Genomic DNA, 9207 nt, shown 5'->3' with positions numbered 1-9207 from the left:
TCACTCTGGTCAGTTTGCCGGGGGGGGGGGGAGGGGGGGGAGTCATAAGAGGGATATGAGCGCTGCAGAGCTGGGAGTGTGGCTCTGTGTGAATCCAGGAAGTGAACAGGTAGCAGAATAGATGCAATTTGGCAAGTACAGAATCACAGTATATATAAAATAATATGCAAAGTGGTTGGAGGGAAGCATGGCAAAGATGTTTTTATTACAAATTATGTGAGCAGGCTGGAGTGTTCCTATTTAAACATGTATCTGTTTTCTCTACTAGTATCACCTTAAAGCTGCGCTTTAGGTATGAATGTGCTGTATTTGCATAGTTACAATGGTCTAGCCTGGACCAATGCAGTATGCATATCTTATACCTAAGCAATACCCGTGGAAGCTGCAAATCATTGTGTTGTTCAGAATAACTTGCAAGGGACACTTTAAGGACAGATTGGTTTAAAAGCACATTAACAGTCTACCATCCAAGCTTCTTAGGATAGACGTTGTTCACATCTAGTTTACAACTGATAATGAATATTTGCCAGCTTAGTACAGACAGGATGTGAGGATGCTGGCTTGACGGTAACAATGTCTCCTGTGAGCAAGCTACATAGTAGCGGTTGGTTCACTAATGGACACTGTGACGAACGCGGGTGTCAGATTCCTGCCCTCCTCGCTAACTGGCGACAAAGGACCGGCCAACCTCACACCCCGCTGTCACTTACGTAACAATGCCACACTCAGCTGCACCCAGCACAAAGATTTTCCAGCTTGCGGGACCACAATCTAGGTGCGGGCAGCCTGAGAGCGATTGTCACTGGGCTAATTACACAATTAACCCTTTAACTGCCACCACCCCCGTTTAAAGACAGAGCCGGGGGGACTCGTAATTTTAGCAATACCAATTAGAATAAGCGCCTGCAACACACACTGCCACCACAGACAGGTCTGCTCAGCGCCTTACTCTATCACAGTAGCGCCCTTTTAAGAGACAGGTTCGTTTATAGTTTGCATCAAGAGCTTTAAAGACAAGGTTAACACTTTTCAACATAAGGATTTATTATGAAAAGGTCAAGGTTGGTGCGAATAAAACATTTACAGAAAAAGGATGTTTCAAAAAATAAAGACAATATACAGCCACAAAGAAATAAGGTAGAATTGGGAAGGAAGTATACTTGCAATTAATGTCCAAGAGTTGATCAGAGTTCAATCGATGAGCAAAGGTAATCGGTTCTCAAACTTGGCAGATGTTCCTGCTTGGATGGTAAAAGGAGAACTGCCCATTGCCTTGGCCTCTCCTCTTTTCTGTCAAATCAAAGGGGGTGTTGACAGCGACCAGTGACCAATCGTCTGGTCATCTTGTTTAGGGGTTGGTTGCTGGGAGGTGTCTACACTCATGACCCTGTCCCAGGTATACTTTGTTATACATATTCATATCTCTGCCTCTCTACTGTTTATAGACTGCAGATATCCATTTTAGTGATCAGCATGATATTTGCTTCAAAACAAGTCCACACATGACAGGTTTCCCATTTCAGGGTTACCTAGGAGGAGTAAGGGGTCCCAGTGGCTTCCCATATGACCTGACATAGGGGTGTTTGGACTTGACATGTTAGAAATTATCCGAGGAAACTAAATATATCCATATTATGGCTGTGCTATGAGGGCTTTGAAAGTTATAAAAAATGTTAAAGTTTCAACACTTTACTAATCTGTTTGCACGCTATCTTGTTGGAAGTATTTACGACGGGGATCTGTTAGTTCTCTGCATGGAGAGGGTGACAGTTTTACGACAGGCCGGAATACCTTGCCAGGCAACTTGAGCTTTGTGTATTGACCTAGCCCGATTCTGTTTTCTCTGCTAAGATAACCTTTCTTTCCTTTTGAAGATGTTAAAACATTTGGAATTCCTAAGACAAGGGAGGGGGGAGTTTTTACAGATGTAAGTAAGTTTACAAGGTAGCCAAACTGTCATGGCTGCGTTCCACACAAAATGGCAACTAGTTACAATATATCCTGGCTCAGACGTGATATCGTTACACCTCCCTCCTTAGGTGGTTGCATGGGAGGGAAATACAATTTCCCTCCTGACGCAACCGACTCTTGCAGGCTCGGCTTGTCGCGACAGCCCATCAGCATTGCCATGGGTGCTGCCTTTCTTATGCTGGATGGTGAAATCGTATTGCTGAAGAATTAAGCTCCACCGAAGTAGTTTGCCATTCTCCCCAGCCACACGATTTAGCCAGCTCAAGGGATTGTGATCTGTGATCACAGTGAAGTGCCGTCCATAAAGGTACGTTTGTAACTTCTGGAGAGCCCACACGATCGCAAGACACTCCTTTTCAATCGTGGCGTATGCTACTTCCCTGGGAAGCAGCTTCCGGCTCAGGTAGAGGATGGGATGCTCCTCTCCAGCATCATCCACCTGGCTCAGGACTGCACCCAATCCATAGGCAGAGGCATCAGTCTGCACTAGGAAACGGCGGGTAAAGTCTGGAGCCTGTAGCACAGGGGCGCGGGCCAGCGCCTCCTTCAAGGCCTGAAAGGCCTGCTCACATTCTGGTGTCCAAGACACCACCTTGGGCAGTTTCTTTTTGGTTAGGTCAGTCAGAGGTTTAGCCAGGCTACTATAGTTACATACAAACTTCCTATAATAGCCAGCGGTCCCCAAGAAAGACATAACCTGCTTTTTGGTTTGGGGGGTAGGCCATGCCAGGATGGCATCAACCTTCCCTGTCTCGGGTTTCAGGGTGCCTTCTCCTACCCGGTGTCCCAAGTACTGCACATTGGTCATGGCAATCTGACACTTACTGGGTTTGACGGTCAGATTGGCAGCTGTCAGTTGGTCCAGGACCTGTGACAGGTGCACCAGGTGTTCTTCCCAGGTAGGGCTGAACACGGCGATGTCATCCAGGTAGGCTACTGCAAAGGTTTCCAGCCCCTCCAGTAAGTCATTCATGACTCTCTGGAAGGTAGCTGGAGCGTTCTTCATCCCAAACGGCATGACGGTAAATTCAAACAAGCTGAATGGGGTGATAAAAGCCGACTTTTCTCGAGCCTCAGGGGCCAAAGGAATTTGCCAGTACCCCCTGCTCAGATCCATGATTGTGATATAGTGGGCAGCCGCCAGCCTGTCTAACAACTCATCAATCCGGGGCATGGGGTAGGCATCTGCAGTGGTGATGGCATTCAGTTTCCGGTAGTCCACACAGAACCTGGTCGTCTGGTCCTTTTTGGGGACCAAGACTACTGGGGACGCCCAGGCACTGTGGGACTTCTGAATCACCCCCAGCTGTAGCATTTCCTCCACCTCCCTTTTCATGTCAGCCAGCACCTCCAGGGAGACGCGATAGGCTGACTGTTTAATGGGAGGATGTGCCCCAGTGTCCACCTGGTGGACAGCGAGATGCGTCCTCCCAGGTTTTGCCGTAAACCTGGTACCATGCACTGCAAGCACTTGCTTCAGTCCAGGTACCTGGTTGGGGGTAAGATTGGAGTTTATCAGGAGTTCTGAGTCTACCTCCCTGGTGTCAGCTAGCAGGTCTAGAAGTGGATCAGCCTCCTCAGGCTCTGGCCTGCTGCAGACTGGCATGACATAGGCTGTGCGTTCATGATGGGCTTTGATCATGTTCACATGAATGGCCTTCTGCCGTCTACTCCCTTCTCCCAACCTGACCAAGTAGGTGACATCATTCAGACGCTGGGTGATGGTGTACGGGCCTTCCCATGCTGCTTGGAGTTTGTTCTGCCACAGGGGAAGCAGAACATACACCTTCTGACCAATGTCATAGGTCCGCTCCCTAGCATTACGGTCATACCACTCTTTCTGCCTGGTCTGGGCCTGGGTCATATTTTCCCGCACAATTTCCACCAGCGTCTCCATTTTATCCCTAAATTTTAGGACGTAATCCACAACAGAGACCTCTGGGTCGGCAATCTTGCCCTCCCAGGTCTCACGGATTAGGTCCAGGGGCCCTCTTACCCTCCTTCCATACAGAAGTTCAAATGGCGAAAAGCCTGTGGACTCCTGAGGCACCTCTCTGTAGGCAAACAGCAGATGAGGCAGATACCGTTCCCAGTCCTTGCCCTGGGAGTGCACAAAGGTTAGCAACATTTGTTTCAAGGTGCCATTGAAGCGCTCGCACAAGCCGTTTGTTTGTGGGTGATAAGGACTGGCCATGATATGCGTCATCTGTATTTGCTGACAGAGAACTTGCATCAAGTCAGACACAAACTGAGGGCCTTGATCGCTAATGAGCTCGGCTGGGAATCCCACTCTTGTGAAGATTCCCAGGAGAGCATCAGCGACCTTGTCTGTCCGGAGGCAGGAGAGAGCCACTGCCTCTGGATAACGTGTGGCATAGTCGACAACTGTAAGGATATAACGTTTGCCTGAACTGCTAGGGATGGCCAAAGGCCCAACGATATCCACTGCCACCCTCTTAAAAGGTTCGTCAATCACAGGCAAAGGTTTTAGTGGAGCCCTGTGGACATCCCCTACCTTGCCAACTCGCTGGCAGGTAACACAGGACCGACAGTAGTGAGCTATGTCAGCAAGCATCCTGGGCCAATAAAAGTTATGTACCAACCGCCCTCGGGTCTTAGTGATCCCCAAGTGCCCTGCAAGGGGAATCTCATGGGCCACTTTTAGCAGCGGTCCCCTAAATTGACTGGGTACCACCAGCTGTCTGTCACCTATGTCAGCCTCATTCCCCTCTGCAAGCAAACTTTCTCTATACAGTTTCCCTTTGTCCCAGTAGACCTTTTGTTTGTCATTCTCTGCAGGGGGGCGATCAGCTAGACTTCTGAGCTGTGCTAGTGTTTGGTCTGTCTGCAGTGCTGTTTCAAAGGCAGGACCACAACTCTCAGCCAGCAGTCCTGTGGCAAACAAGGAAGGTTGCTGAGGCTCAACAGAGGTGGAGTCCACTGGGTCAGAACAGGGAGAGGGCCCCGAGACTTCCTCCTGCTGTTCTGCGATCAGTGCCTGCACCTCGGCTGCCTTTGCAGCACTGCGAGTGACCACCAAGACTGGCAATACATCATCATCATCATCATCATCATTATCATCATCATTGTCATCATTGTCATCATCATCACATTTAACCTTTATCAGTTCAGCAACATTGGAACATACATCAGGTACCTTCACTAGCAAGGGGGTCTCCTCTCCTGTCTCTGAAGGAGGACCTTGCACTTCAACTCCACCCTCCCCCTCCCTCTGTCCCTCCACAGGTTGCCCAGATATTACCCCAACATCTGTAAACAGTACCTTGGTAGGTCCAGAAGGTTCCGTGGGAGCATCCAGGGTGCTCTTAGCAGGGGCATAGTAAGAAACAAGGGTACCTAAATCAGAACCCAACAACACAGCAGTGGGGATCTCCTCCGAGACACCCACCTCTCTCATCCCACTTCCGGCACCCCAATCCAGGAAAACATAGGCACGAGGTACATGGGAACAGGTTCCCCCAACTCCGGTCAGGGTAAGGTACTTCTCTGGGATGATGTCTGTTTTTTCTATCACCTCTGGTCTGACCAAAGTGACTTCGGCTCCAGTGTCACGAAAGCCTGTTACAGTTTGTTGGCCTACAATGACTGGCTGCAAGTTGGCATTGGTTCCTGGAGGTTTTCCACCGACGAGCAGCACAGCAGAAGGGTTGCTGGCCGGATGGCCAGGGGTTGTCGTCTTCTTCTGCTCAGGGCACTGTGTCCGGAGATGTACGCCTTTCCCACAGTTATAGCATTTGCGGTTGTCAGTCACAAAGGCTTTGGCTCCAGGAGCTGCAGGTTCCGGCCGCTGAGGAACTTGGTTGGTAGGTAGAGGAGGGGTTGCCATGTGTGATTTCCCTCCTTTCCAGCCATTCAGAGGAGCCTTGCGATGGTCAGATACCCGAGAGTGGATATAGGTATCTGCCAGTTCTGCTGCTGCTTTGGCAGAGGTTGGCTTTCGCTCCAGCACAAACTGTCTAACGTCTGTAGGACAGATGTGCAAAAGTTGATCTTCAATCATAAGATCTTCCAAGGACTCAAAAGAATCGGCTTTCAAGCCTTTAGTCCACTGCCGGAATGTGGTGCATAAGCGACTTACCACATCTAGGTATGAGTCCCCAGGCCCCTTTTGCAAGGACCTAAAACGCTTCCGGTACACTTCCGGGGTTAGCTGAAACTTTTGGATGATTGCAGCCTTTAGGGCCTCATAATCACCTCCTTGCTCTTCTGACAGTTCTACATAAGCATCCAGGGCCTTGCCTCGTAGCCCTGGCGTCAGGTACCGGGCCCATTGTGCTGGGGGCAGATGGTACTGACGGCAAGTTTTTTCAAACGACAGTAGATACACGTCAATGTCACTGTCCTTTTCCATAACTGGAAATTTGGCTGCCGGGGCCACTGGCAGAGAGTCATCCCTGTGCTCTAGGGATCCGAGGTTCTGAACCTGTCGCTGCTGCTGGAGCCTAGCCATTTCCAGTTCGTGCCGACGATCAGCCTCTCTCTCAGCCCGGCGTTCCGCAGCCTCTCTCTCAGCCCTGCGTTCCTCTCTCTCAGCCTGGCGCTCGAGAAACTGCAGGTACGCCACAGGATCCGTCTCCCTGAGGTGTTGTAGTGTTTCCTGCATTTGAGGACAGTCTATTCTAGTTCCAGGCAATCTGATGCTGGCCTGCTCCGGCGATGGCTTGGAGGTAACAATCCGTGGTAGTCCAGTGTCAGTCTCTGCATGCCCATCTGGTGAGGCCGCCTCTGAACCACTGGGCTCTGGAGTAGCGGAAACCCTTTCTGGTCCAGTTTCCCCCAGGTTCTGGTCTGCACGGATATCAAACTCATGTAGGGCATGTATCAAGCCATCACGGTTTTTGCCACCGACATCAATTCCTCTTTCTGTGCACTCAGCAGTCAGATCATTTTTGCTCATCTTTTTATATGCTGATACCCCAGACATGTTGCAAGCAGAAAAGATAGAACAGAAAGCAGAGATAGGAAGAAGGTGTAGAAAGGAGCTGTTGCTGTATATCTCTTTTTAAAAAAAATAAACAAAAAAAATAATGTGCACCAGCTTATCTCTAAGGACTGTTTCCACAAAGGTTACAATCCTTCAGTGCAGAGCTAATTCCTAACAATGCACTGAATGCTCTTAATGCGAAACTATCCCGCTACGCTGCCAGCCAATATGTGACGAACGCGGGTGTCAGATTCCTGCCCTCCTCGCTAACTGGCGACAAAGGACCGGCCAACCTCACACCCCGCTGTCACTTACGTAACAATGCCACACTCAGCTGCACCCAGCACAAAGATTTTCCAGCTTGCGGGACCACAATCTAGGTGCGGGCAGCCTGAGAGCGATTGTCACTGGGCTAATTACACAATTAACCCTTTAACTGCCACCACCCCCGTTTAAAGACAGAGCCGGGGGGACTCGTAATTTTAGCAATACCAATTAGAATAAGCGCCTGCAACACACACTGCCACCACAGACAGGTCTGCTCAGCGCCTTACTCTATCACAGTAGCGCCCTTTTAAGAGACAGGTTCGTTTATAGTTTGCATCAAGAGCTTTAAAGACAAGGTTAACACTTTTCAACATAAGGATTTATTATGAAAAGGTCAAGGTTGGTGCGAATAAAACATTTACAGAAAAAGGATGTTTCAAAAAATAAAGACAATATACAGCCACAAAGAAATAAGGTAGAATTGGGAAGGAAGTATACTTGCAATTAATGTCCAAGAGTTGATCAGAGTTCAATCGATGAGCAAAGGTAATCGGTTCTCAAACTTGGCAGATGTTCCTGCTTGGATGGTAAAAGGAGAACTGCCCATTGCCTTGGCCTCTCCTCTTTTCTGTCAAATCAAAGGGGGTGTTGACAGCGACCAGTGACCAATCGTCTGGTCATCTTGTTTAGGGGTTGGTTGCTGGGAGGTGTCTACACTCATGACCCTGTCCCAGGTATACTTTGTTATACATATTCATATCTCTGCCTCTCTACTGTTTATAGACTGCAGATATCCATTTTAGTGATCAGCATGATATTTGCTTCAAAACAAGTCCACACATGACAGGTTTCCCATTTCAGGGTTACCTAGGAGGAGTAAGGGGTCCCAGTGGCTTCCCATATGACCTGACATAGGGGTGTTTGGACTTGACATGTTAGAAATTATCCGAGGAAACTAAATATATCCATATTATGGCTGTGCTATGAGGGCTTTGAAAGTTATAAAAAATGTTAAAGTTTCAACACTTTACTAATCTGTTTGCACGCTGTCTTGTTGGAAGTATTTACGACGGGGATCTGTTAGTTCTCTGCATGGAGAGGGTGACAGTTTTACGACAGGCCGGAATACCTTGCCAGGCAACTTGAGCTTTGTGTATTGACCTAGCCCGATTCTGTTTTCTCTGCTAAGATAACCTTTCTTTCCTTTTGAAGATGTTAAAACATTTGGAATTCCTAAGACAAGGGAGGGGGGAGTTTTTACAGATGTAAGTAAGTTTACAAGGTAGCCAAACTGTCATGGCTGCGTTCCACACAAAATGGCAACTAGTTACAATATATCCTGGCTCAGACGTGATATCGTTACAGACACTAGTGGACAACCGGAGCACTGTCCAAGTCCTTGAAAAAAAGCTATTTAATGGACTTTGTTAGCCCTTGGGTGATACTGAGGAGACGTGGCCATTGGGCAAAAAATGGCTGAACTGCGATATCTTGAAAAACTATGAGGCGGTGAAACATCCACGCGCTGATCCTGTATGGCAATGGTAACGTATGGAAAGACTTTCTGAGATGCCTTAAAATTGCTTGGAAACTGTCCGGATCTAATCATTGCAGTGTGTGTTGTTTTCTGATACCGTGGAAGCCAGCTGCCGCCAGATCTGTTTGAATTGATCAGTAGCTAAATCACATGCACTTTTTTTAGCTGCCGCTACCTAAAAGGGCATTGGATGTATGGATAAATCCTTTACAGCAAGGTTGCTTGGCTAAAAATCCATATGAGTACCAGATTGGAGTTTAATTGATATATGCCAATAGAAAATGAACTGCACCTTATAGTATGCTGATGTGGATACTTTGTACCTACTATTTAAAAGAAGTTGTTATCAAGCCTGAAACACTTGTGCCTTGACAAATTGCTACTTATGCTATTTCGTTTCAATCCCGTCCATCAATTTAATTTCCTCTCCTCAGTTCGTGCTAAACTATTGGTTAACCGTTTAGCGACCAATTAGAACTATTGAACA

Source organism: Lithobates pipiens, unplaced genomic scaffold (assembly GCF_037356315.1).
Source record: "Lithobates pipiens isolate NorthernLeopardFrog02 unplaced genomic scaffold, aLitPip1_a1.2 Scaffold_19, whole genome shotgun sequence".
Taxonomy (NCBI): domain Eukaryota; kingdom Metazoa; phylum Chordata; class Amphibia; order Anura; family Ranidae; genus Lithobates; species Lithobates pipiens.
This window is presented reverse-complemented; position numbering follows the sequence as displayed.